At 41.0% G+C, this 27,886-nt stretch overlaps 1 protein-coding gene across 6 annotated transcripts in view; it reads left to right on the top strand.

Moving 5' to 3' along the window:
• LOC131030723 (putative threonine aspartase) overlaps positions 1-27,886 on the top strand; it is a 328,757-nt gene that overhangs the window by 135,778 nt on the left and 165,093 nt on the right. The window lies entirely within an intron of this gene.

The following is a 27,886-nucleotide window of genomic DNA, read 5'->3' as shown; positions in this document are numbered from 1 at the left end:
ACTATGGGATTACCTTAAAATTCTCATCTAACTACTATCCCCAAGGTAATGGTTTAGCAGAGTCCACTAACAAAAACTTGCTGCAGGTGATGAAAAAGCTCCTAGACAAGAATCCGAAAGATTGGCACACCCAGCTCCGATTTGCCCTTTGGGCAGACCGCACCCAATGCAAGGCCGCCAGTGGAACTTCACCGTACCACTTGATATATGGCCTTGACCCCATCTTTCCGATACAATTAAGAATACCAACGTTGCAATTCATGAGCGAATATCTACGAATCAATAACGTCGTAGAAGCCAGGTTGTCCCAGCTGTTGTACTTAGAAGAAAAAAGAGACAACGCCATAGATAATTTTGCCAAACACCAAGAAGTGGTCAAGCGTTGGTTCGACAGAAGGGCGAAAGTGAAGGCCTTTCACATTTCTGACCTCGTCTTTTGTCGGGACAAAGCTCATGAAAAGAAAGGAGAGCACGACAAGTTTGATAATCTGTGGCTCGGTCCTTTCCAGATTTCCGAAATTTTGGGAGAGAATGCATTCCGATTCAGGACCTTAACAGGTGAGGACGTCCCCTTGCCTGTGAACGGTCAATTCCTCAAGCAATATTTCCAGCCTTAGGCTTCCCCAAGCCTTTTCGCTGTATATAGTAGTTTAGCTTTTCCTGTTTTGCTTTGGGACCCCTATCATTTTGGAAGGAAGTTTATGCCGTGTACAACTTTGATACGAAGCCAGATTTCTGTAACCGTCTGTTTCTAAGATCCAAGCTCGGGGAGACTCTTGATTGATGGAGCACCCCATGATAGGGTCGGTTAAACCTAGATGACCTTTCTCTGCAAGATCTTGTTCTTGTCAAAGCCTATCTCCGATATCGTGATTACTGCACAAACACATGTTAAAATTGCATACAATCAGTTGTTAATCAAAAGGACACTACATCGATGAAAGGTCCGAAGCTATGCTTCAGCGACCACTGTTACGCTCAATCCCGCGTAGGCTTCACTGCCTACTATGCCAAAAGAAGAAGAGAAAAGAAAAGAAAGAAAATATTCAAGAGCAAAGCGCTCTAAAATCAATCGAGCACTAAGCGTAAAATTGGCAAATGGGAATGCAGGCATCTCTGCCGGTATAGAGCAAAAAGGTAAAACTTTCTTGCCGGAAATAGAGCAATCTCTGTGAGCTAGTAGGCGATAACTCCGCCGGGGCTATGAACGCTTGTTGGCAACGGGGCTCTATCCAGGTTGCTTTTGAAGTATCAGCTCGCTGGGCATCTCGACACGGTGAAACATTGGTGCCTCAACTTTTTCTAAGCTGGAATAAACTCCACTTGCACAGACTAGTTAATCCGATCTGCGTGTGATTTGATTTGACTTTTAACATTATCTCGTTTTGAAAGACTCTTCTCCTTTTCTCGTCTCAATCATGGTGGTTAACCAAAGATCCTGGGTTTGATCCGGACTTGCATCCCCGAAATGACTGGGAGCATTTCTCCAGCAGAGTCGCCATTTGTTGTGCGTTGCACACACTCCCTGTCGCCGACAGGGTCCCCCTTCCTGTTTTGAGTTTTCCGTCGTTGCTTGCTGAGTTTCGCATGGAGTTTCTCGCATCTCTTCGAGCGAGTCCGTGACTAGTACGTGAAGTGATTGATGTTGAAGTAATGAGACGATGAATCCTCTCGGCTAGTCTAGCTCTGGGGCGTGAATGCCAAGGGTTTTGTTCGAAGTTTTGAAATCGCCTTAGGTAGGTGTAAGGTAGTAGGAATTGGCGGAGCCCGCCAAGCAAGGACAGTGCGCCTAAAGGTCGCACGAAGACCAAAGCCGCCATTTTTCGCACAACAGCTGTGAAGCAGACTGCATAAGGATTGTCGCAACGATGTTTATAAGATTTGAAGAAAAGATAATTTTCGCCTGCTAATGAATGATCGAATTGCCTGGCCAAATGCCTTAGAATTCTGAAGCCTCCTAAAACCAAATTTGTGAAATCCGACAAAAGGCTAGTCTGAGGTCCGAACAATTTCACTAAGATAATCTTGCCAAAATTGCCCAGGGGATCGAATTTCGGACCCTGGGGCGAAAATTTCAAAATTTGATGCTTTCCATTTGGTCTAAAAATAATGCAAAAGCCTTTAAGTATTGCAAAAGATGGTTCCAGGTCCGATAATCGCTAAAAATGTCCAAATTCGGATCCTGGGACGAAGGATGGAGGGCGCAAAATGCAAAGTTTTCCTCAGGCCCTGAAAACGCCTCAGAACCCCCCTATTTTCGGACCATAGCTCCGAAATTTAAAAAATGGCTAACGTAAAGAGCACACGCATATGGGCGTTCAGGTCCGAAGTTCGCCAAATGTGTTTCCAACTCCGAAAGCACTTGGGCGTTACATTTTCGGACCCCAAGGCGAATGTGTAGGTGTGAAATGTCGCAAAGGATCATCTTCTAAGTCCGAAACCTTTAACTCGTTACTTTTTCAGACCTTGGAGCGATTTTTAAAAGAAGGAGATAAAGTGCGAAGTGGTCCGAAATCACTTAAGTTTTTCATTTTCGGACCCTTGGGATTAGAAGTATAAAGCGCGAAATGTTCCAAAAGGGGCCTCGTGGTCCGAAATCACTAAAGCACATCATTTTCGGACCCTAGAACAATTTCGAAAAGGGTATGAAGTGCGAGATTTTGAAAACCTCCCCCAGCTCCGAAAATCACTTAAGACGCTCAAATTCGGACCTGGGAGTAAAAATTAGATAGTGGAAAGGGCAAAATCGCGAAAACACGTTTAGGTCCGAAAATCGTTCGAAATCACTTAAGTCTTCTTTTTCGGACCCTGGAGGGCAAATGGAGAGTGTGCAAAATATTTGAAAAGGGACGCATTTGGTCCGAAAATTGCAAAGTGCCCCAGCTCCGAGAAACGTTAAACACCCATTTTCGGACCCTTGGGATTAAAAGGTATAGAACGTGAAATATTTAAAAGGGACGCATTTGGTCCGAAAATCGCAAAGTGCCCCAGCTCCGAAAATCGTTTAAAGCCTTGAAGTCCTTCTTTTTGGACTTCGAAAGCGAAAATTGGAAAGATACAAGTGTTACAACTTGCTAACGAAGAGGGCGAATGCTCCAAAGATCGCATAGGGCGTCCAGGTCCGAAGTTTTTTTTTGCGAATGAGGGCGCCGTGACTCTTGAAGTCGCGAAAATCGCGAAGGGTGGCACAGTTTAAGAGGTTAACATCCACACTTAACCCTCGAAGGTTTTTTTTTCGGACCGCCAAACCCTTCCTTGGGTAGCGAATGTGTCTAACATAACTTGCATATAGGCGTTGGAAGTTCGAAGTTTTTCTTATAGGCGTCGAGCTCCGAAATTTCAGGAATCGCCAAGATCGCGAAGGGCGCTGTGACTCCATGGTTTTACATAGCATGCGAAAAGGGGGCGTTCAGGTCCGAAATTTTAAAAAATTACGAAGCGTGCTAAGTGCTCCAAAAATCTCCAGCTCGCCTAAAACCCCAAAGACCTCCGAAATTCGCCAGAGGCGTGCAAATCGCGAAATATAAAACGCGAAATTTGCGAAGCTGGCAAAGAGGAAAACGCAATTTGAAATTTGAAAACCATCCAAGGTCCGAAAATAAGAAGGTAAAGTGTTGCATTAGCTTCTCCTGATCATTTAAACTTAGATTGCCAATCACCCAGGGTAAGAAGAAAACCATTTAAAATGATAAGTTCTCTTCTGTCCAGCAACCGCGAAAATTTAAAACAAAGAGATAATCGTTGGAATTCAAACTTTGCAGGATCGTCCGTTCATTTCACGCGACAATGTTGGGTAATCTCTCGCCATCCGCTCCCATCAGGTAGGTACGCTTTGTTGTGTATGATCATTTGAAAGATGCTTAAATCAAATAGACAAATGTGTAAAATTTGATCGCAATGCTTGAATTCTTGAAATTTGCATCTCTTTTGCTCATAAACGTTGTTCAAAGCACTCGAAATTTAGAAATCCACTCTTAAGGCTTTGCCAGAAATTGCATCTCTTTTCAAACTTAGGAAAATTTTCATGCTTTGTCTCTGTTGAAAGTTAATCCAAAATCTAGAAATGATAAGTATGAATGCGTAGTCAGGAATCTTCGTGAATATTCTGGTTTCGAGATTGATCAAGCTGTTAGCTAGAAATATTGCTCCATGTCCAAACTAAATTTTAAATTAATCCCGGCATGCTGGAGCATTTTGTTATCTAACCCGCATTACCTTTCTTGTATCGCCTCGTATTCCGCGTCCGGCTATGGAGGATAGATGCATAAATCGACGGTGGAATCAACAAAAACGCCCGCTGCAGCCGAGACCTCACGAGCATCCAAATCAGACATCCCACATAAGGTTGAAAATATGAAGTACCAGTATCAAAGGAGAGGATTGAGGGAGTCGAAAGTTCAGAGCGTCTGGGACAACATTGGTGATACCGACCTTGGCCATATTGATATTGAGGACTTCAGGAATCGGGTCTTCTCACCCAAAGAATATGGCAGGCCTAGGCAGATGGTGGAAAGTGGCATCGCCCAAGCGGCGGGTTTTCCTCCAGCGATACAAAACTATGAATTAGTAGTGGAGGCTGCTCGGCATTATGAACCAAAGTCCAGACTAGTGCTTCTGGAGAATATCACTATCGCTGACTTCTCCCCTGAGGCTATTGGTGATGCATTTGACATCCCCTTTCCAAATAATCCCACAGCTACAACCATAGACGAAGCACAAGGGGCATATGATATGAATCCGGCCCGATGCAAAGCACTGACCAACGAAGAATGGTTCAAGGAGAAAAGTCCTTCAAGCACCAGGATTGTAAAAAAGATCCCCAGGAGTGATTTTCATAATGAACATGGGGATATGGTCACCTTACTTAGCCGAGTCATGGGACTTTCTAAGTCCAGCTACTTTGAAGAATGGATGTTCTATTTTACAGAGCAGGTCTTCGCCGGAAAGTCTAAGTTTGACTGGGCCCAGATCATAAGCGATAATATCCACACTCAGCTGATTGAGCTCGAAACGAAGAAGTACTTCACCATGACCTCTTATTTGGTCTATATGTTCTCCAAGAACCAGCCACTGCCAGGATTGATAATGAAAGGTGAGATCGGGAATGGGCCCGGTCAGGTGAAAGTCTATGATTGTTACCCACAGCTGCACTACCAGGATATAGCTTAGAGGGAAAAGAACAGCCCGGCTTACGCGGTTGGTCACTGTGAACGCGTCAATGACCCCTTCACAATGCGCTTGGTTAGGCTAATGCAGGGAGGGTTACACATAAGGCTCTCGGAGCAAGCTACTACTTTAGTGTAGAGGTATGGAGCCTGGTTCATTCAGTTCCCGAGGTTTTCCTACATCCGAATAGCTGGCTTCGATGGTGCTCCCCTCCGACTTCCATGGTATCCAATCGACAAAGTAGTTCTTATGGAGGTTGCAAGGCAGTCCTACCCGGCCGACATCTTACTTCGAGAAAGCAAGCAGGCTGGATTCACATTTCCTATGATCATAGGCAGCCATGATGTCCACTTGAAGACCCCTACCGTAGCAGAGGAGTCCCTTGCAGAGTTGGCCTCTTATGGCCTACAGGACCATTTCCCTAGAAAATACTTTGATCTCGATAATCTGGCTAAAAGAGCCTATGGTTGAAGGTACAGAGCAAAGGAGTTAGTTGAAGACTATTGGAAGAATTGCTCCGATGACTACGATGTCAAGCGACGGGAATATTCTAGGTTGAGTGTGCAGCAGATGCGACTCTTTGAATACCGTCGGGTCCTAGATCAGCTCACAGACTCAGGAAATTGCCTCCAGGCCTAAGAATTTGAAGCAGTAAGGCATCTCTTGCGAGGCGTTGATTGGTCCGAGGACCCAATCACAAATTTCGAGGCAATTATGGCAGCCCCAACAAGGTACACAGATCAGTGGTTACATCAGCAGATCGAGAGGCTAGTCCATGAGGGAGTCCAGTTTACTTACCATTTGATGGGCAGTCTCGATTCTCAGTCTTCAGAAGACGAAGGAACATCTAGTGCACCTCGGGAAAGAACTGAGAAACCAGAGAAAAGAAAGAAGGCTAAGGCTTGCAGAGGAACTCGGACGTCCAAAAGAACAAGAAAGGAGAAGATTCCTATAAGGAGGCCAGAGGTCACTTCATCTTCAAAAGATCCCAGTTCGTCCGACTATGCTATAGAATTGGATTGCATACCTGCTCTGCCCTCCCAGAGCGACATTGATGCATTTGAGGCTAATGATCCTCCTGCGCCTGATGTACTGGACACTGAGCTAAGAGCCCTCAAATTGACCGAATTGGGTAACCAAATAGAAGAAGGAGAAATTCCATCCACCCAAGGGGTCAAAGTGCATGAACCTACCCAATAGAGCCGTCACGAGTTGCTGCCCCTCAATACAGCCAAGGACGACTCCGCCATCGAGGGAGAACAAAGGATAGACGAAACTCATGAGCTCGAGAGAACTGAAGAGCAACCTTCACATGAGGATGTCAGGCAATTGTTCAGTGAAATAGGGGAGAATTTAGTTGCAAGCAAAGACCTTCACACCTCTTTCACTCCTCCGGTTCGAGGGCAGCTGCAAATTTGTGGTCAGTCGGTTGAAAACGTAGCAGAACAAAATGCTGACTTGACCCTATCATCAACCTAGACAGTGCCTCAAGAGTGGCTGATTGGCAGAGCTTAGCACAAGGCCGCCACCAAAGCGGCCATCGATCTAGAGGATGTCTTCTCGCGTATGGATCAAACAAAAGCCAAAGGGAAGAAGAAACCAAGGGCATATTCTAGAGTGACCAAGGATGAGCAAAGGAACTGCACTCTTCATATTGCCACCCCGCCCGTGGGCAAGCCAGCAGATCAGATAACACTGACAGATTATAGCATCACAGCTATCCCCATCGGACGAGCTACCAAAGAGCAAGAAAAAGAAGAACTTAAGGATTCAGTGTAGAACATACTTAGACAGCTCGAAGAGATCACAGCGGAAAATGATATGTATCGGGCTCGTGTCGAGCGAGTTGAGGAATACATCGATCAGCTCCTAAGGCCATTACACAACCCCTCCGAATCCCATATTCCCCCGACAGCGTTGGCACAAAGGACCACAACTGAATTTGAAGGAATTCGGGATACCACAAAGGCTGTCAAGGAGTGGATGTAAGACATCAAGAAAAGGGGAGAACAGATCCTTAAGGAGGTGAGAGAAATTTCCCTTCATCGAGAGCTCACTCTAGTGAAGTTGTTAGAGGTAAAAAAGGAATCCCTTCACATGCACGAAGTGGCAGCCTCTACCCTTCCCCTCATGAGAGCTCTTTTTTAGACACATGCGCAAATTCCCACATTGTCTACCATCCTAGATCCTCATAGCATCAATGTTCTCAAGGAGTGGTACTGGACCATTACCATGAAGAACGACACCAAAGAAATTATTGACAAAGAAAATGACGCATGTGAGGTAATTCTGGGGAACATGCAAGAACTAGGTAAGACCATCCTCCGATCAATGGTTTCAGGATGGATAAATGACCTGTCCAACAGTGCAATCCAGCCAGACTGGGAAGAAATGTTTGGGACGGATAAGATTTCCTATTCTGCTAGGGACTTGAGTTTTGCTGGTCAGTTCCATTCAGATATATTATGCTTTGAGTGTAATCGCTCCAATTGGAAGGATAGTTCAAAGCACGTGGACCAGTATCTCGAGGGCATGCAGTACAAAATTCGCCACTCTCCCATGTCTCCATTCAGTCTGCTCTTCCAGTTGTGTATCAAATTCCAGGAATACGTTTGCGAGGAACGAGCAGCAGGTCGTGATTTATGGCGAGAATACCTGCATGGCGAGGATCAGTTTCTAGAGAAAGAGTGTGAGACCGAAATAGAGAGTAATTTCTGAAAAGTGCTTTTTTCCCTCCAAATCTTAAAAGTACACTTTTGCCCAAAAAGAAGACAGTTGACTTTTGGTCAACAAATGTAAAAGTTTTTTTGATGCACCTTTTTGGATTGTTCCAAATTGTTGTAATTATCCCTTTTTGGGTAGTTATTGCCCATTTTGGGGTAGTTGTTGATATTTGCCTCCCGTTTATGGGTATGGGCAGCCATGCTTTATGGATGAATCTGGGCCCCTTGTTTAGATTAAATCTAGGCCATTCATCCTTTTTGAAGCCTATTTAAGGGACTGGTTTTCCCTCTTTTTTGTAAGAAGTTCTTGGATTGTTGCGAAAGCTCTGGAGAAATTTAGAGGATTTAATGCTATGAATTAAGACTATTTTCAAGTTTCCTTGTGAGTGCATGGTCTCCTCCACTTAATTTAGAAAGCTTTCAGTTATGTCTATTTATTTTACATAGCATTTTTTCAATTAAGCATCTGATAGAATCCTTACAGTCCATACCATTAGAGAACGGCTGATTGCTTTTCTTTCCGCATAGTTAATCTGGACCCTTTCATGCTCAGTTCGGTTATCAAATACATACTGTGAATGTAGAAGTTCTAATATCGTACTTGATAATATGAAAATCTAGTTTCTCCTTTGAAGATTGCACTGGATTTATGCAAACATTGTGTCTAAATAGCTGGTGATGTTTAATCTAGTTCCCTGGAGGTGTCTGTTTGCTTGACTGAATTTGCTGCCTTAGTTAGAATTTACAGTTCATATCTTTCTCTCCCTCTCTATCCTTCCCTCCTTTTTCCTTTTTTTATTCAGAAGATCTGCAATCCTATCAAACAGTATGAAATTAACCGATATCATCCGATAGAAAGATCGTAAAAGTTCCAGGGAACTTATCCATAAATTGTCAGTTAAACGTAAGTCCCCCTTGTGTTTCCAGCAAAAACGCATTAAGCCATTGAAAAATCCCGTAGTCAAGACCTGACAAAAGAAACCTTGAGGTTGTCTCCTTTGATCAAACTCAGAAAACAGCATTAGAGACTTCCTTATCTCAAGAGAGAGTAGGATAATCAGTTGGCTATTCTATTCTGCGTTGGCCATATGGAGTTTGCAGCGATGCGATTCCAGACACGTCAACAAGTCCCTGTAGAATTTACGGTTCCAGGTCTTCGGATGGCAATGGAAAATAGATTTGCCATCAACGGGTCCAAATTGAAACCCTACCACAAGAAGCGCGCAGGGGACCCGAGAGGCCGGGCAGGCGACTTGAGAGGCACGGGACCAAAGCGGGAGACTCTCGGGCGAGGCAAACCGAGAAGGATGAAGGGCGATCCCAGAGGCATGAGACCCAAGCCGAAGACTCTTTGGACAATTATATTAGGAAATTAAATATAAAAAAAAAAACAAAAACAAAAAAAAAAAATCGGTGGCCATGGTGGAACCACTGTACGGTGGGACCACCGTCGGGGGAGGCCATGTGATGTCCCCTTTTGGGAGGATACTAAATTTTGCCCAATATACTTGTAGAATTATGGCAGGCTGTCTATTTTCAGTCTATTGTGCTAATTTGGACAGATTTAGTTTGATGTTGTTTCCCTCTTTAAAAGCACAGGTTTGTTGTAATTCTGACTTAGGTCTGCTTCTAATGCTTCATATATTTTTTTCTATTCCATGGATCCCTACTTCTCAAATGAAAACTTCTCCACTTTACATCCTCCAATGTGAGGGGGAGTCACACCTCTTCATCATGTATGCCCTTTGGCAAGATACACACCCTTCACCCTTAGCACCCTTTAAAAGAGTGCGACTCTTTATTATTTCTGTCCTTTGAAACGGACACAACCTTTCACAGTCAATTCTACACTTCTTATTTAAACTATATCTGCACTTTTGATTCCCAAATTATCCCCCTGAAATGAGGTTATCTTCTCCCTTTTATATGTCATGTTTGAGGGAGTGACAACTTTTCATTTCATGTCTTTTGACCATTCCTTAACTTAACTAAATTTTAATTATATTTAATTATATTATTTATATTTTTATTCTTTTGTATTTTAATATTATTATCATTATTTATTATTAAATTATATTTCAAAGTGGGGGCATTACAGGCCACCGTACGGTGGAACCACCATAGTGAGACCACCGTGCGGTGGAACCACCGTCGACGGAGGTCACCGGCGGTGGAATACCACCGTAGGCGTGAAAGAGCACAATGACGGTGGCGGCGGCTTAAAAAAGGGTGAAAGGAAAAATACCACGGCACGATAGGGATAAACGGTGGTGATGGCATGTGAAAAGAAAAATGCGTCGACATTCAAACAAGTATGCAAAAAAAGAAAAAAAAGAAAAAGACGACCATATTGAAAAATCATTCAATGGAGTTTGGAGCCAGGACACTGAAAAAATTAGAGTGGAGAAGAAGATTTTTGGCATCTTAAAATATCACAAAAATGATGTGCGCCATGGACTTCTGTGTGGTTCTGAAGGTTGTAAATTGGTGTTGGCTGCCCCTCGACCTCGATGGGGCGCTGCCCTAGACCTTGCTGAGGGCACTGCCCCAGACCCCCAGTTTATTTTTGAGCTACAATACACTTTTTGAGTTGGGTGAAGGGCATCAGAGAAGTCACGGTAAGTGTTGGGGTTGTTCCGTACTGTGAGAAAGAAGCCTGAAGCTAAGCATTGGCGGGGAAGCCATAAGCTGTGGAGGGAGACGAATTTGGAGGTTGCGAACAAATAGAGTTTGAGGGAAGGCGTTGCAAGAACGCGAAGTCGTACGACACCAGGGAGTTATTCAGTTCAATTATCAGCCTTTGGGGAGTGTGATGGAGGATTTGAGGCGTCTCCTAGCCTTTGTGCTAGAGTGTTGTGGCCACTTCTAGGAATGAATGGTACGCTTTGAGGAACTCGGAGTATGTCTCGGTTGGACGTGAGGTTGCCTTGGTGGATGCAGAGAGGGCTCGGGAGGAGCTGACCACCAGGTTGGAGGCAGTAGTAGCGTGAGACTTAGCTCAGCGTACCCAGGAGTTGGATGCCGAGAGGGCAACGCGGGTGGCTATCGAGGACAAATTGGCTAGGGAGACGGTATCATTTGAGTAGCAGTTGGTGGAGGTTGAGACTGAAAAGCGTGTTTTGTAGACAAGTTTGGATTAGGCACAGAAGGACTGTGATGTCAAGGAAAAAAAAAAGAACTCCTTGTGGAAGCAATAATGGTGAAATCCGCACTTGAGCATTGGATGGTAGCAGAAAAGGGTTTTCAGGCGAGGACGCAGCAGGTGTATGATTCCGGGCTCGACTGGCATTAGCAGTTCCTGCATCTTCTTCATCGGCGGTGCAACTACCTCCTTCAGGGATGCCCCCTCAGCCCCTTCTTCTCAGTGATTTTCTTATTGTATACAATGTACTTCATCCCCATTTTGTTGTGTTAGTTCCAGATTTTTGTCCTTGTCGTCTGGAGACGACTTTTCTTGGGGGGGATGATGTTGGTCATAAAATGGGCTTTGTACTACTTGTTAAGCTACGTTGGTTAAGTATGTTAGTGTCGTCGAGGGTAGTTGTCCGTTGCATGACGATTCCCCACGGGTGGTAACTGCAACCCTCGACCGTGTCTTTATATATGCTCTTGTACTTGTTGTTGGAGATACTGATGCAGAGAATGATTATTGTACTAGACATTTTGGCATTAATGGAAGCATTACTCTGAGTTTCTGGTTACTATTCTATCCTATGGTTATCATTTCACTGTTGATATGCAATATTAATAACACACCCCACGGGGAAAACAATGTGCAAAGGCCCCCCCTATCTCTCCTAGGCATCCACTTTTGAGGTACAAAACATAACACTTTAATATTTAAACACTAAAGTGAATAATTATGTCACTTAATTAGTTTAGGTTAAGTATTAAAAAAATATTCATCACCTTATGGAAACTTGCTAAGACATGAGGAATAAAAATTTGATCATGCCCGAACATAATTGATGCTGAAAGATGATGATTGATACCAATACGAGCACTTATTATAAATAGCAATGTTCTTCAAAAGTTGAAGAGAAGAAACCCATAAAAACCCCAAAATATCAATGCCAAATGGGAACTTACTATAAATAGTAGTGTTGTCCAAAGATTGAGGAGAACAAACCTAGAAAAACCCAAAGAGATCCAAAAAAACCCAGAAAGCTACAAAGAGTGTTGTCACCAACTGACAAACACATGGATATCAAAATCCAAGAAACTATAACTTGAGCTCTCCAATAACATTGGAACACTTACCACACACTTGGGAGCCTAAGGAAAACCTCGAAAACTGGCCAACGCTAATAGAATGAGTTGGCGTAAAATGGGGACGTTACAGGAAGATGCCTAAATATGGAGTGAAATCATCAGATCTAAATACCTTGATTTTGTGACTCCAAAGTGTATCTTCTTTCAAGAGTCAAGATCCCCTACCTTATGGATCAAAAACATGGTATTTAATGAGAACCTAAAGCCTAAAGGGAACTGATCATTCCATGTTTGAAACGTTGTGTGAAAGATGGAATGGTGAATGAACAACATTTTATGTCACCATTTTATGTCCATATGGTGACATAAAATTGTGACATAAAATGTTAGTGCTTGCAATCCTGGAGAGTAAAGAGGAGGTTTGTCCATATGTTAGTGCTAGCATTCTCACAAATGTGGCTGCCTCTTTACTTGTGCTTTCCATTGATGCCTTGGTCTCTCTGGCTGTTACTGCTTCTTCCTCAAAACTTCTGATTGTTTCTTGTGGATTCAAGAGTGGAGGAGCCTCTGGATTGGCTTGGTTAAGTGGCTTAGTCAAGTGTTGAACGTATTCCCTCAGGCGCTCAACTTCTTTCTTATATTCCTTCTTGTTTTCTACTTCCTTGTCCACTCTTGCCTTCATGGAAGCAACTGAACTATCCAAGTCTTTAGCTTCTTGCTTCTTGGTAGTTGGAACTAAACTGATTGTAGTGACTTCATATTCATGGGGACCGATATCTCCCTTTGCCTTGTCCACTTTTGGTACAACAATTTGCATTGTCCTACTGTTGGCTTCATCTCTCTAGATGGTGGAAAACCTTCTGGCTGGCTTCTTTGTGGCAACCTGTTCTAATTTGGCCAAGAAATCTGCCATATCATCCTCTTCTTGAACTTTTGTTTCTTGTGTTTTTACTTTCAATCTTTCCTTCAACCAACGGGAACAGTGGGTTGCTCAATGCCTTCCACTTCCTGATTGCCTTCTTCACACGTTATAGCCCGAAGGGCGGAAATCATTCCTTCTTGAAATTCACCTTCCTCAACATCCATTTCATTGTCCGACTCTAATACCTTTATGCCGGTAGAAGATGGAGGCTGCTCATCTTCTTGATGGATTGACTCTACGTTTTCTTCATGAATTGGGGAAGGAATTTCCATCTTTGCCAATGACTCATCAATGGCCAATATGTCATTTATGTTTGCTGATGCGGCAGAACGAGATGGTTCTAGCCTTTGTTTCTTTTGAGCAAGTCCTTCATTCACAGTTGCCTTCCTTTTCCTTTTAGCACTTTCGATTGGCTTGATACTTTGAGATGCCTCTGCATTTGAAGAACATTCTTCTGCTTCACCCATCAGGTCATAAGTCAAGGTTATATTTCTCCGTCTTAATCTATGACTTTGCTGATCAACCCACCACCTGGAATATTTCACAACTGGCTGCATCAAGGTGGTCAAGTTTGCATGTTTTGCATTCATTCTGTTCGGACTGCCCTTGGTCAGCGGCTTCCTCTTGGGTCACATTAATAGTGGCTTGAACATTTGACCTAGTTGTACTAGACTCACTTAGGCTATTGATCACTGCATCTTTGATTTCTGAAACTTTGAGCAACTCGTAGAGTGGTAGGCTCACTTTAACTTTCTTGAGTTCATCCAACACCAAGGCGGCCAATCTTTTCATTTCATTACCCGCGGGAGGTGCAATATTTCTTTGTCTGTATTATTGTGTGTTCTGCGGGTACTCCGGAATGTTGCTGGCTTGGGGATCCGGCGGAGTTGAGAAATTATTTGGAGGGATCGACGTTGTTAGAGGTTCTTGATTCCTCTGATTTCTGTGATAAACTCTTTGATTCACGCCTCCTGAAGATTGGTGAAATACCTCCTTTATGCCTTCTACCAGGACACTATCGTTCAATGGTGGAAAATAATACTCTGAATCCTCTACAGGTCCATTTGCAGATGCTGGCGGGAACTGGGATCCTGGTGGTACCATCGGTCCATTAGCTGACTCTGGTGGAAATCTTCCATTTTGTACTTGACTAATCTCTTCTTCTGAATACTTGCAGGTTTCCACAATCATGGCTTGACCATACTGCGTGGTTGGGACAATTTCGTATCCTGTCGTAGGAGGATTTTCAGGTGGATTAGTGGTGCGCATCTCTTGTTGGAAAATGTCGGCTGCAATCTTGAACTCAGGACACTGTAACTCAGAATGTTGATTCGTATTGTGGAGTCTGCACCAACTGGACAAGGCTGCTTCGGCTAAAAATACTTTGCTTGTAGAGGGATTCTCTTGATTCTGCGAATTTGGTGGATTGTCTAAGGGCGTCACCACATTTCCGTTGTTGGGAGCCGTATTCCAAGGTCTCCTCTGGAAGCCTTGGTTGTTATTTCCTTGGTAGTTATTTCTAAAACCTTGATTATTGTTTCCTTGGAAATTTTGGTTGTGATTAATCCTTTGCATACTTTGGAGTTGATTATTCTGGTTCCTCAAGTGGGTCACCTCAGTTGATAGCTTCTTGACTTGTTCAATCAACTCTTTCATTTCGTCTTTCTCTTCTTGTGTCCTTGACGAACTTGTGGCGTTTTGCAGGTACACAGGTTGAGCGGGTGGAGCTTGAGAAATTGGAGCTCCAGGGTGAAGGACCAACTGATTTGCCGGCTGTATGCCTGGATATGCTGCTTGCGGGATGGGATTCATGACTGGAGTTTGGTTGGCCAAGGCCGTACCAACTGCCTGTATCTGGTTCGGTGCTGCGACAGGTCCCATATGTAGTAGTGGTCCAGTGATATTCTGTCCCATGTGCTTACTTACTTCAATAGCTTTTGCATAGGCCGCATTTAGATCATTCGGAGTTGGATGCGTCGTTACGAACATAGCTGTGAGATGATCTAAGGCTCCATAGTAAATTTCTCTCGGATCTGCAATGAGATAAGGAGGACGTAGCATTGTGTATGCGCGGTGAAATCTGTTGTTGAATGAAGTAATAGGGTCATGTTCTCTCCTTCGGACCTCCACAAATTGTCTATATAACTCAGCTGGTGTGGTTGGGATACCAAATTTGGCAATGAATGCGTCTTTCATCGCGTCCCAAGTCCTGATAGACCCTGTAGGCAAGTGAATGAACCAAAAGTATGCCTCTTCTCCCAATGAGTAGGGAAAAAGCCTACATGCCACATCTCCATATTCAATTTGTCTGTTACGAAGAAGGTCTTCGAACATCTTGATATGATCTTCTGCCGTGCGATGGAAATCACTGACATTGAACTTGGAACAAAAGTGCTCTGGATTCTTAGGCATCTCGTGATAAACTGCAAATTCCAATGGTGATGGATTGTTGACTAGCCAAGTCGCACCATTGAGTATATGAGGAGGAGGAGGAGGAGGTGGAACACGTTGAGCCATTGTATTCTTTGAAGCTGAACTTGATGAACTGGCTTGGCCTTTTGTTTGAGAAATTGCTTGGATACTGGATTGGATCACCGCTTGTACTTGTTCTTGAAGAATTTGTGATGACTCAAGAGATCCTTCCAATCTTAGTTCGAACTCTTTGGGAGTGTCCTCTCTTTTAGCTCGCTTTGCTTTAGAAGTAAATTGGAGTTCGCTTAGATTCTTGATGCCTGGTGTGGACCTCAATATCCTTTGATGTTTCTCGAGCGAGAATGAACCAATGCGATCCAGCGTGAAGTCTTGCAAAGATTATTGTGGGTTCCTTTGATTGCGAAGTTCTCTAGCTATGACCCTTCGATGTTCTTCGGCTCTATCTTCCTCTTGTTCCAAGATAATTCTGACTCTGTTATACTCAACTTCACTTCTCCTTGCGTTCCACGCTACTTGATTCAATCCGGAAATGATATCTTCTTGAGTATTGCCTATCTGCAAATTTGGTTTTACCACTTGATTCAATCCTTCATGTGGCAACACCATCGTACTTCATGATCACTTTTGCAATGTATTCCTCTTCAAAATTTTCGGACTTTCGGACTTTCGGAAACTGCCCTCCTTCTAGCGCCAATTCTGTTGACGTGTATTTTGTACACTGCCTAACACAGAATAAAATACCCAAGGGTACTTTATCCTCTCTTGAATAAAGCCTCTGATTACTGAAGATATCGCGAAAAAGGATCAATCAGGATGACTCCAAGGTTCTTTGATGTAGGGTCTCTACGTGTGGATAAGCTCGCCGTGGTATGATGTGATTTGCTGGAATCACAAGGGGACTTACATTTGATGATTGAACTTCCGATCTGCTTTGCTGGAACACAGGCTCTGACTAACTTGGATTTGAAAAAATGGAAAAAGGATAAGGGCGAAGAGAAGATCTAATCCTAATACTAAGAATGTAGGAGCAATGACTTGATTTTTGATGAAACTCTAACTAGATCTTGTTTTGACATCAATGGAACATCTACACAAGACTAGTGCGATCTTCTAAGGGAAGCTTTATGATGTTCAAATCATCACCGCAGGCATAGATACCATCCAAGTTGATGCATATCAATGAAGAGGCAACAAATTGAAATTGAGCTTAAGCTGAACGATTCCAGTTGACTACACAAGGCAAGTCTGCCATCAACAAACTGCTAGTAGTATGGATATACGAATTCCACCATCAATCAATCACATTTCCTCCATTCATCTAATCATCTACCATCTAAGATTGAAGACTCAACAAGAAACCATGCAAATTGCAAGAAACGACACACTTCACCATTACTTCAATGAAAATGGAGTTTGTTTACAATCAATGGCAACAATTTCTTGCCTTGTCCTCCTATTCTACTCTAATTGCTTCCAACTATTCTCTAACTATTCTAACTATTTACATACTATCTCTAACAATTGCTAATTAGCCTTTACAAATGAAATGCCTGGGCTTATATAGTGCCCACAATACAATTTGATGGCTTAGATCAATTCAAGATCAATGGCCAAGATTCAACAATGAAAACCCTAATTAGGGTTTGTTACAACCATTACATAACATTTAATGCTTGACCAATGATAAAATTGTATTGCTTGGACACATGTCCCTTCTAGAAAAATCGACCAATGGATAGCTGGGGTAGGTACATCGGAGTTTGTGCCAACTTCCATGAGTTAAGTACATTGAATCTGGACATGCTGAGATGGACCTCACTGATTGGAGACGTGATGACTAGGATGCCACCTCATTTGACACTTGTAACTTTGGTAAATATTCAACTTGATGTCGTTGAGAGGCTATCTTTAATTAACTCTTGTCCTAACTCCTTTTGTCCTTGATTTGCAAGATGATGATGTACCTCGCCTTGGAACGTTGGATTGAAAGAAGTCGCCCCTGTCCTGGCTTGATCGTCCCGGCGAAGATCGTCCTTGATCCGGCTTGATTTTTCTTTGATGAGATCTCCATTTGATGCCTACACAACATTTCATAATGAGAAGCTAGATTTTGCAATAAATAACATAGATTAGAGAATAAATTTTAGGAAACTTCATGATAAGTCTTTGAGTTATCATTTCCTAAAATAAAACGATTGAGCTAGGAATTCAAAATTCAAAAATTCAAAATCTAGGTAGTGACGATCAACTAATAAAACAATAAAGCAAATATCGCCATACCTCAAATCGAGAGCTAACTCTAGAATGCAAAATAAAAAGGATTCGCCTAGGCAAAATTGACGTATAAATAGTCTTCAACGCAATCTCTCCTTATCAATTTCACCACCTTTCAAGTTTTTAACGTGATCTCCAAGTCAACGTTCCTCTTATCAAGTTCGCCACCCTTCAAGCTTTTTGACGTGATCTCCAATGGATTTGACAAGCTCGCACAAATGGAAACTTGGACTCGCACCACTTTGGATAGTAGTTCGCACCACCTAGCTTTGTAAACCCCAAATCGCACTTCTTCCCTTGATCGCATATGAGATGAAAAAATGATAATGTGAAAATAATGATTTTCACCTTCTTTTTATAGCGCTTACCTCTCACCTCCATATAGGCCGACTTGGTAATTAATAAGGCAATTTAAACGATTTTTAAATAAATAACAAGGCCGACTCTCACAAACCAAGCGCTCCTTTTGAATTTTATTTAATTAATGAATAATTAATTAAATGCCTTTATTATTTAAATAAATAAATTTCGATTTTTATAAAGGCAAAATAATTAATAAATATTAAGTGCAAATTTTAAATGCCATTTTTAATTAAATTTTCAATCTATCGATTTTAGCATTTAAAATAAATTTAAAGAAAATGTGTTTGAGCGCCAAATTTTGAAAATGGAAGATACGTACCTCATCGCCCTGGTCCCTTGGAGAGGGACAGGAGTGATCCATCAATTTTGTCATGATTCTTGCAATTTCGACGTCTAAAGTCTCTATCCTTACGTTCAAATCGGTATTTTTGTTGGGTCTTTCGAACTTGAGTGTCTTGCATGTGTGAATAAATGCATCTCATGACCATTATCGCCCTGGTCCCTTGGAGAGGGACAGGAGCGATCTCCATTGTTTTTCCTTAATCTTGCATCTTTGATCTCAAATTTCCATCATGAGGCAAATAATAACCTTGTTTCTTCATTCCATGCTTGTTTCATTTAACCTTTACAAGGCGCATTTGATGTTAGGAAGAATATCGCCCTGGTCCCTTGGAGAGGGACAGGAGCGATCCTTATCTTCTATTTTGAAATTCCTCGTTTTTGGTTCTAACTCCTCGTTCAGTGCCTTCCAAATGGCGTTTTAGACCCTTTGTAACTTGTTTTGTTATGATCTTCGAAGGAACATGAATGCTTTGGCAAATATCGCCCTGGTCCCTTGGAGAGGGACAGGGGCGATCCTTATAATTTCTCTTTAATCTTTGTGACTTCGAACTTCAATCTTTGTTATGATGGACAAACAATGCTATTCTTTCGCTCCCCTTTCGTTCCACTTGAATTCTACAAGGCGTTTAGACGTTGGAAGGATCATCGTCCTTGTCCCTTGGAGAGGGACAGGAGCAATCTTGAAGCTCTAGTCCAAATGCATCACCTTTCAACCTTGGTTCTTCGTTCATTGCCTCTTAAAGGACGTTCTTGATCTAGCATGAACTTGCCTTGACATGATTTTGACGAAACATGAGTCTTTTAATAAAAATCACCTTGGTCCTTGTCCAAAGGACAAGAGCGATATGAGTTCCTTGCACAAATTGGTAACACTTTGACGTTCAAAACTCTTGCATATCATCTTCAAAAGACACCTTATACCTTGTGTAATCCCGAAAAACCTTGACTTGGCATGAATTTGAAGAAAAATGAAGGATCCTAAGCAAATCGCCCTGGTCCCTTGGAGAGGGACAGGAGCGATATAGCCTCTGTGTTCATTTTGATGATCATTTAACGTTTGAAGTCTTTGTATATCACCTTCTAATCATGCCTTGGACCCTTTACGACCTTGCAAAACCTTGACCTTACGTGATATTTGAGAGATTTGGCTAATATAATCAATATCGCTCTGGTCCCTTCCTGAGGGACAGGAGCGAATTTCAACATTTTGAGCTCGTCTTTGCCTTGTTCAACTTGCAATCGCTATCATCGTGCAAAATAAAGTTCCTTGATCGTTCTTGATCACTTGATGCTTGATAAACTTTCAAATTTTATGCCTTTATGGAAATATCGCTCTCGTCCCTTCCTGAGGGACAGGAGCGAACTAGGTGTCTAAGTGCGGTTCCTTCAATATTGGCAACTTTGGATACTTCGTGCTTGATTGAGATGTCTTAAGACGTCCTTGCCTCCTTGTTCTTCATTTTGGAGTGGCTTGAACTTGGAAGAATAGCAATATAATCATCATATCGCCCTGGTCCCTTGGAGAGGGACAGGAGCGATTTTGCTCTTGTGGGCTTCATTTCACTTCATCTCCTTCAAAAACTATCTTCAATTGTCTTGTCATACTTCCTTTCATTCATTCATGCCTTGAGATCGGTTGTAACTTGGCAAGAAAATCATCTATAACAAAAATCGCTCTGGTCCCTTCCTGAGGGACAGGAGCGAACTTAAGCATTTTGGTCCTTTGATGGCATTTGGTAATCTTCAATTTATCTTCAATGAGTTCATTTCACCTCCTTCCTTGCCTTCAAACATAAACTTGACTTGATCTTTGCCTGAATTTTGTCTTGTGAAGAACTTCGCTCTGGTCCCTTGGAGAGGGACAGGAGCTACAATGTACTTCGCCTTGGTCCCTTCGTGAGGGACAGGAGCGATTTTGGCATTCTGGACCATTTTTCTTCATGTTTGCACTTCAAGGTATATTCATTTGATAAAACATATCTCCTCGGACCTTTTCGAATCGTCAAGTCATCAAAATCCTGCTAGGACAAAGCAATATTTGATTTGTAGCTCCGGTCCTTCACTGAGGGACAGGAGCAATTTTGCTCCTATAGGCCAAAATAACATGATTTTACATATTTTATCACTTCACAAGGCGAAAACAAATCATTTACAATGCCAGGGATCAAAAATTAAAAAACTCAAAGTTTGGTCAAAATTGGTCAATTGGTCAAAATTCAGATTTCATCATCAACACTTAGACAAATTTAAGCTCTGCATTCAACATTCCAATTGAAAATAGACCATTTTGGCGAAATCATTGCATTCGAAATTGCATCCTACGAAAGGAAGCTCAAAAAGCTCTCAAAATTGACTGGATTCTGGCCTGAAAAGACGGCAATTAAAACCCTAAGGCTAGACCCTAAATCCAGACAACTGACAATCTAACAAAACCCTAAAAAGCAAAGCGAAAGGCGAGCGAAAAACGAGCAAAAAGAGGGGGTCCCCATTTGCGTGGGGCGATGTGTGAAATGGTCACAACAATGCTCATCAAAGCTAGGCTGAGTATATTTTGCATTATCTTCCAGCTGATCTGACACAAGGAAAGGTTCAGCTATTCTGATCAAGCTTACTGGTAGTTTGGACCATAGTCTTTTTCTGATATCAAACTCATGAACAACATTTGTCCAAAAATCCTCTATGTCCACTCTATGTCTGAACCTTTCTCCATTCACTGATCCAATATTGCTGTAAGGATCGTAATTAGCTCTGGATTGGTAGAATCTAAAGGGATACCACTACATTTCTAGTTTGACACTTTTAGCTGCTTGCGGTATCGGGCAAGACTCTTGCATATTTCCAATAAAGAATGGAAAGGTAATTGCTGCCTTCTATTTTATTCTTTTGAAGCTCTGATATGTTTCCAGTTGTCTGAGAACTTCAAGTAGGATCATCTTGTTGGTTGGATAGATCGAAAGTTGGTAAGGACGACTGTCAAAACCTTGAACTCTTCTGTATGTAAATTTTGGAAACTGGATAAACTAGGATCCATACTTGCTGATGAAACTTTTGGCTTCAGGAGATAACCTTTGGTGAGTTCGTCCTTGTAATATCCTTGTGATGTACATCAAGAATTCATCATTGACTCGCTTAAAATGGCTCTTCTCCTTAAGTTGTAGCTGAGGATAACAATCATAAGACTTGAATTCATTTTCTATGTTGCCAACTACGCCTCTGCAGATCAGTCCAAAATATCTAAAATTTCTGGCCAATGAGTAGATAATGTAGGAGCTCTTGAGGAATGGCTTTGTCTTCTCCAAATTTATCAACTGTTCATGAAGATTGTTGTTGATTATGCGGGACCAATTGAACATCTTGACTCTCGAGGTAATTTCTTCAATGAAATAGTACATCCATGTCTCGAATGGTGCTCCCTGGGGGCTGCCCATCACCCTATTCAGCAGTAGGATGATATCACCATATTCCTCTTTGAAGTATGGGTGCAACAGATTCTTCAACACTTTCCCTTGGGGTCTTTTCTTTTCCAACCATGACTTGTTAATATTTGCCACACAGAGTTTAGACTGGTTATCATAGATCCTCTTTGTATCTTCTTTCGTCTTGTAGGAGGTTTTATTGTAGTTTGGAATTCCAAACGTCTCTTCAATGGCTAACTTTGAAAGATTAGCTAAAACCTTTCCATCAGGTGCAATGATCTCTCTTGATTGTGCATTGTAGCGTATAGCACACTCAACTATCAGCTCAGCACATTCCTTAGCTGGAGGAAATCCAATTGCTTGGACGATGCCATTTCTCATCATATGGCAAGCAATGGGTGTCGGCAGGTATCCATCATGCCCATACATTTCTTTTTGAATTCTTCTAAGTGCACATGTCCAAGGCTAGTGTCTGTGACATTCTTCCATTTAGATTTGATCTTTGATTCTGGCTGCACTCCTTTACTAGCAAACTTCGTTGGTGCTTTTTTGGAAGGTGCTCCTTTGGTTGTCATTAATTTGCATAACACATGAAAAACCAAAATTGTTTTCAAGACAACTTGCTGATTTTAATTCCGATTTTCAGACCCTTTTACTTGAAAATTTCACTTTCAGTTTGTCAAAAAGCTAAATTTCTGCGAAAAAGCAGACTGAAAGTGAAGAATTTGGTCTAGAAATTGATGAATTTTGAGAGAAATAAGACAAAATAACAGAAGAATTCAGTCAAATTCAGATTTTGGATCATTGAAATTGCTCTTTGTGACTGAAATTCACCTTTAATTTTGAAAATTCTGTCTTAAAATCAGAAAAAAGCACTTTATTCTTGTGTTTGAACACTTTAAAAATTTTACTCCTTCAAAATTCCTCTACAAAAATCTGAGAGAGAAAACTTCTTCTTAATTGCTTTCCAAATTTCCAACTTGAATAGTGAATTCTAAAAGTGACTGGTTGAAAATATATAGAGTTTAAGGATTTTAAACTTAGAAGTTTCATCTTTGTGTTTTTTTGTTTTTTCTAATTTTTTATTATTTTTTTGTGTTTTAATGTTTTAAATCTTTCCAAAATGGAAAGTTTTATTTCTCTCTCAAAATTCCATCCTTAGCTAAGGAATCTTCTAGAACTTTCTTCCAAATTCTAAAATTCTTGAATTTTCGAATATCTTTCTAAGTGTTGAAATTATTTTCTCTTTGAAAATAATTCCAAGTGTTGGAAAATATTAAAAATATTTGATGTGTCAAGTTTATTTTCCAACCCGTTCGTTAATTGACCCTTGATTTCATGTGCAATTTTTTGTCAAAATTATTTTTCTTTAGCCAATTTTGTCTTTCACCATGGCAAGTTGATCTTAATGTTTAATCTTCAAATCTTGGGCGAATTTTCATGGCTGGCTTAGGCATCTTCACATATTCCATTTATGCCTAGGCAAATTTGGAATGTCTAAGTCTTGCCAACTTGTATTTTTATCTTGGCAAATTTTAATTTCCTCTTCGAAGTGTGCTTAGCCAATGTCTTTCTTCTTGCTATGTTGTCTAAGTTGTTTGGACAATGAACTTTGATAGTTTCCTTGGTCTTTGCCATGCCATGTCTAAGCGGACTTTGAACTTCATAGGCTAAGGAGGACTTGGCTTAGTCTTTGCCATCTTCCTTACTTTACTTGCGCGGACTTTGAACTCTCTTGGACACACTTCGTCATGGCGGACTTGGAAGAAATTTGGACAATCTTCCTTTGTTTTGCTTTTCTCCCTTGCAACGTTGTCTTGCTTTTCCAATGGGCAAAGTTGGAAGTTTGTTTGCCCATCTTCATATGTGCCTAGGCGAACTTTAGGCTTCTTTGGACATGTTTTAACCTCTTGCTTTCCTTTTTTCAACTTGGTCTTAAGCGAACTTGGTATAGGTTTAGCCATCCAACTTAATTCTAACCTTTTGCTTTTCTTCTTAACATGTCAAAACCCTTTGTTTTAATCCATGTTTTTCCAAGCTAGCCGGACTTGATTGCTTCCATGCCATGTTCATACTTCCATATCCCTTGGGAGGACTTCAAGTATACCTCACCATCTTGCTTCTTGGTTTAGGCGGACTTCATGTGTCTTTAGCCATGTTAACTTTCTTCTTTCCTTGGTCATTGTTTTATGTTTTACCTCCTTGTCTTTGCCAACCTTCTCCCATCATAGGTGGACTTCAAACTAGCTTGGACAATTCTCCCAAGGTGGATTTCATGCTCCACTAGCCAAGGCGGACTTTGAAACCTTTTCGACATGTTGCTTTATTTCATCATGGGCGGACTTGAAGTATGCTTTGCCAACTTTGTTTTGCTTTTCACACCCATCATCTTGGCTTGCTTTCACATGGCGGACTTGGAGGCTCCTTGGATAAGGGTGGACTTGGCTTATGCTTAGGCATTCCAACATTTTGCCAATTTTGCTTAATCTTGACCAAAGGTAGGAGTTTGACCAACTCTTGCCACGAGTTAGTTAACCGAAGGTAGGAGTTTAGCAAGTGTCGGACAACTTTTCTTGTGGAGGAGGCGGACTTGGAAGGTCACTGGACATTCTTTCTTATGCCTTGTTTCACTTGAGGTTTACCTTGCCACTTCTCCAACATACTTGGGCGGACTTCATGTTTAATGTGTCGTTCCATACTTGGCAATTTAGGTGAATTTTATCTGGACAACCATGTCTTCGCACTTATTCAAACTGTCATGTCCATCTCTGACTTGCCATGTTTATACTTGGACTATCTTGGAACAAAACCCTAATTAGGGTTTCCACCTTGCTTTTTGCACTTGTTGACATAATTTTTCAATTCTGAGGACATGGGTACTGATCATATGGTCCGAGGAATGATCTTCTGGAACAAAAGCCTAATTAGGGTTTCTACTGGCTTTTTACACCTAGATGCAAAGTCCTTCAATTCTGACAACGTGGGCAATAATGATATGGCTTGAGGATCAAAACCCTGATTCCACAAAAAAGCAAAAAAGCATAACCTTGCTTTTTGTACTTAGAGGCAAAATTTTTCGAATCTTAAGACATGGGCATTGACCAAATGTCTTGAGGAACGAAACCCAGGTTCTACTTTCGAGAAAGAAGAAATAGGAAAAAGCATGCAAAAATTTTTTTGCTTCCCAGATTGTGCCCAAAGTGCAAAACCAAAACTTTCTAAATTTAGAAAAAAAGCAAAAAAGCAGAAATAGAAAGTTGTCAGAAATGACCCAAAGCAATTGCGATCCTCATCCTTCAGAACTTCTAAGCGCTTTGACAACATTCAAACATGATTCTGAGCATGATTTCTCTATTTGGCTCGGGATGACTTCAAAACTCTAATTCAAAACTCTCAAAGAAAATGGATTTACGAAACTGTAGAGCTAGGACAAAACCCTAAAAAGAAAACAACAAGGGGTCCCCATCTGCGATGGGGCGATGTGTGAAATAGGTCACAACACGACCCCACATTAGCATTCTACAATGAGCACATTTAACCAATCATTCATTGGAGATGGGAGAAGCTCAAAACTCCCTTGCACATGGTTACTTAAGCCTCAAATCTCAAGTGGTACAAGGAAAGGCTTGGTAGAGTTACACCCCTACAAGATGTTGAGATGAAAGTAGGGTTCTTTAGGGCCATCAAAAAGATGTATGATTGTAAGAGGCCAACATTATTCATATTGAGTTGACTAAATTTGCTACTCTTATGGGTTATTTTGAGGCAACCAAGATGATATGGCAACTATGGAACATGAGGGCCCAATTTTGTGGTGTACTTTGCTTGGACTGTTTTCTTTGACTACGATTCTAGCCATTCGATTGCTATCCTAGGTTTCTAGTTCTTTGGCTTCTGAAAGGAATTGCTCTACTTATAGCTTCATCCACTCTCGTAAGAGGAACGAACTTACCTCTAAGAGAGTAGAGAAGCTTGTGGCTGTACATAGTGTTTTGTGTCTCATTGACTACAAGACACTTTTGTACAAAGAGAGTCCAACAACGCGATGGGATGTAGAGCTAGAGGAGCCAACACAGATTGATGAAGATGCTACAGTTGCACAAGCATGGCTGGTAGTTTTATGAAACTTGACTTTGTGGAGTCCAACAATTCTAATGATTAGGAGTTTGGCTTTGGGGATGATTAGAGGCCTTATTTCACTCCATTTTTGCATTTTGGTTTTTTGACACAATATGGTCATTATACTCATTGTAATCATTATACACAAGCATGGCTGGTTGGTATTGGTTTGACGAAACTTGACCATGTGGAGTCCAACAAATCTAGTGATTAGGAGTTTGACTTTGCGGATGATTAGAGGCCTTATTTCACTCCATTTTGATATTTTGGCATTTTGACATCATATGATCATTATACTAATTGTAATCATCATTATGAAATCTTGAATATAATATAAATTTCAAATTTTCGGATTCGCAATGTTAAATTGTTAATGTTCAATTCAAAGTTTAGTAATATTTCAGTATTTTACTTATTTTCCTAAGTTTCATTTGCAAATTCAAAATTATAATTCTTATACATCATTAACTAATTTTTCATGTACTATATGTTTATCAATGTTGCCCCCTCACTGCTGTCCCCCCACTATCCCCAAATTTAGGCCATTGGTCCCCACGTCCCCTTGTCCCTCCATTAGGAAACTTTGTGGAAGTATGTATGTCTTTGGTCTCAAATCTCCACCAAAATCATTTGATACATTTTGTAGTTGTAATTTGCATAAAATTTGTTTGTTTTTCACAATAATGTTTCATGAAGTAATCATTACATTGGAAACTATAAGAATCTCCCAAGGCAAGTTTAGTAAGCCCAAATAGAAGCAAAAAGGTCAATTAATTTTACTTTCAGAAATAGCAATGGGAAGCCTATAATTAATTGTCTAAACCTTTGGGATGACGGTGATGACATGCATAATTGCATCTTTCCATTTTTGAGTTGGGTTAGGCAAGGAATGTAACCAACTTACCATATGATCCTCCTTGATTTGATGACGAATGCTATCCTCTCTTCATTGCTTGAAGATGTCCTTAAACTCCCACAAGGCCAAGGGTTGCATCATGAGCTTATCAGAGAAGAAATCATGGGTACTCTGAAAAAATTGTGAAACTTAGTGGCTTAACTCGACATAATTTATAATAAACCTAATACCTATTATGATACAACTCAATTTTGCATTTAATTTTCATAGGTTTTAACTTTAGAAGGTGACAACAAACTTCTTGAGGGTTTTACGATGCAATGGATTTCAAACCACGAGGGCTTCAACATTGGTTTTAAGATCTTTTTGTGGTGTTCTTCACATTTTTATGCTGTTTTTAATATGTTATTATATTGTTGTGTGGTTTCTTGCATATGTGACCTTGAGTTGTGTTTTGCATATTGTAAACATCTTTTGGTTTGCATGAGCCATCCCATTGTTGTTCTTGCATCTCATGGCTGTCTTCACATACAGCTTGTGTATCCATTGTTTGAGCTCTTGTAAGCTTAAGTTTCAGTTCAATTTGATAATTATTATCTTCACCATCTTATTGCTAAAACATTCATTGGAATCTAGGGACTACTCTGAGATTTGTAGATGTTTCATAAGCTAACATGCAACACTTGGCATTTATTTGACTTTGTAACAAACCTGAACATAAAAAGACTAGGTGCTTCTCTCGTTATTTTCATCATTAAATTTAAGTTTTATAGGTGATATGAACAATCTTTAATTTAATTGTGTTTTTCTTTTCTTTTATTAGCTGTGTATTATTGTAGTTTAAACACCATTTTTCAAGCACTTAAATTGGAATGTATTACTTTGAGCATGAGCTGCTTTTCAAAGATTTCCTCCTCTTCCTAGTCTATCATTTCTAGCTTGTTCTCTAATGCTATTGTCCTAGAGTGTCATTATTGCTCTTATTATTTTCACCCAACAATTTGATGACCATTCTTGATTAGGATTAGCCACATATAGCTAGCAAAAGTTCTTTGAGCAT

The sequence above is a fragment of the Cryptomeria japonica genome, chromosome 4, assembly GCF_030272615.1.
Source record: "Cryptomeria japonica chromosome 4, Sugi_1.0, whole genome shotgun sequence".
NCBI classification, from domain to species: Eukaryota; Viridiplantae; Streptophyta; class Pinopsida; order Cupressales; family Cupressaceae; genus Cryptomeria; species Cryptomeria japonica.
The sequence above is the reverse complement of the archived record's forward strand: the minus strand, read 5'-3'. Positions and strand labels throughout refer to the sequence as shown.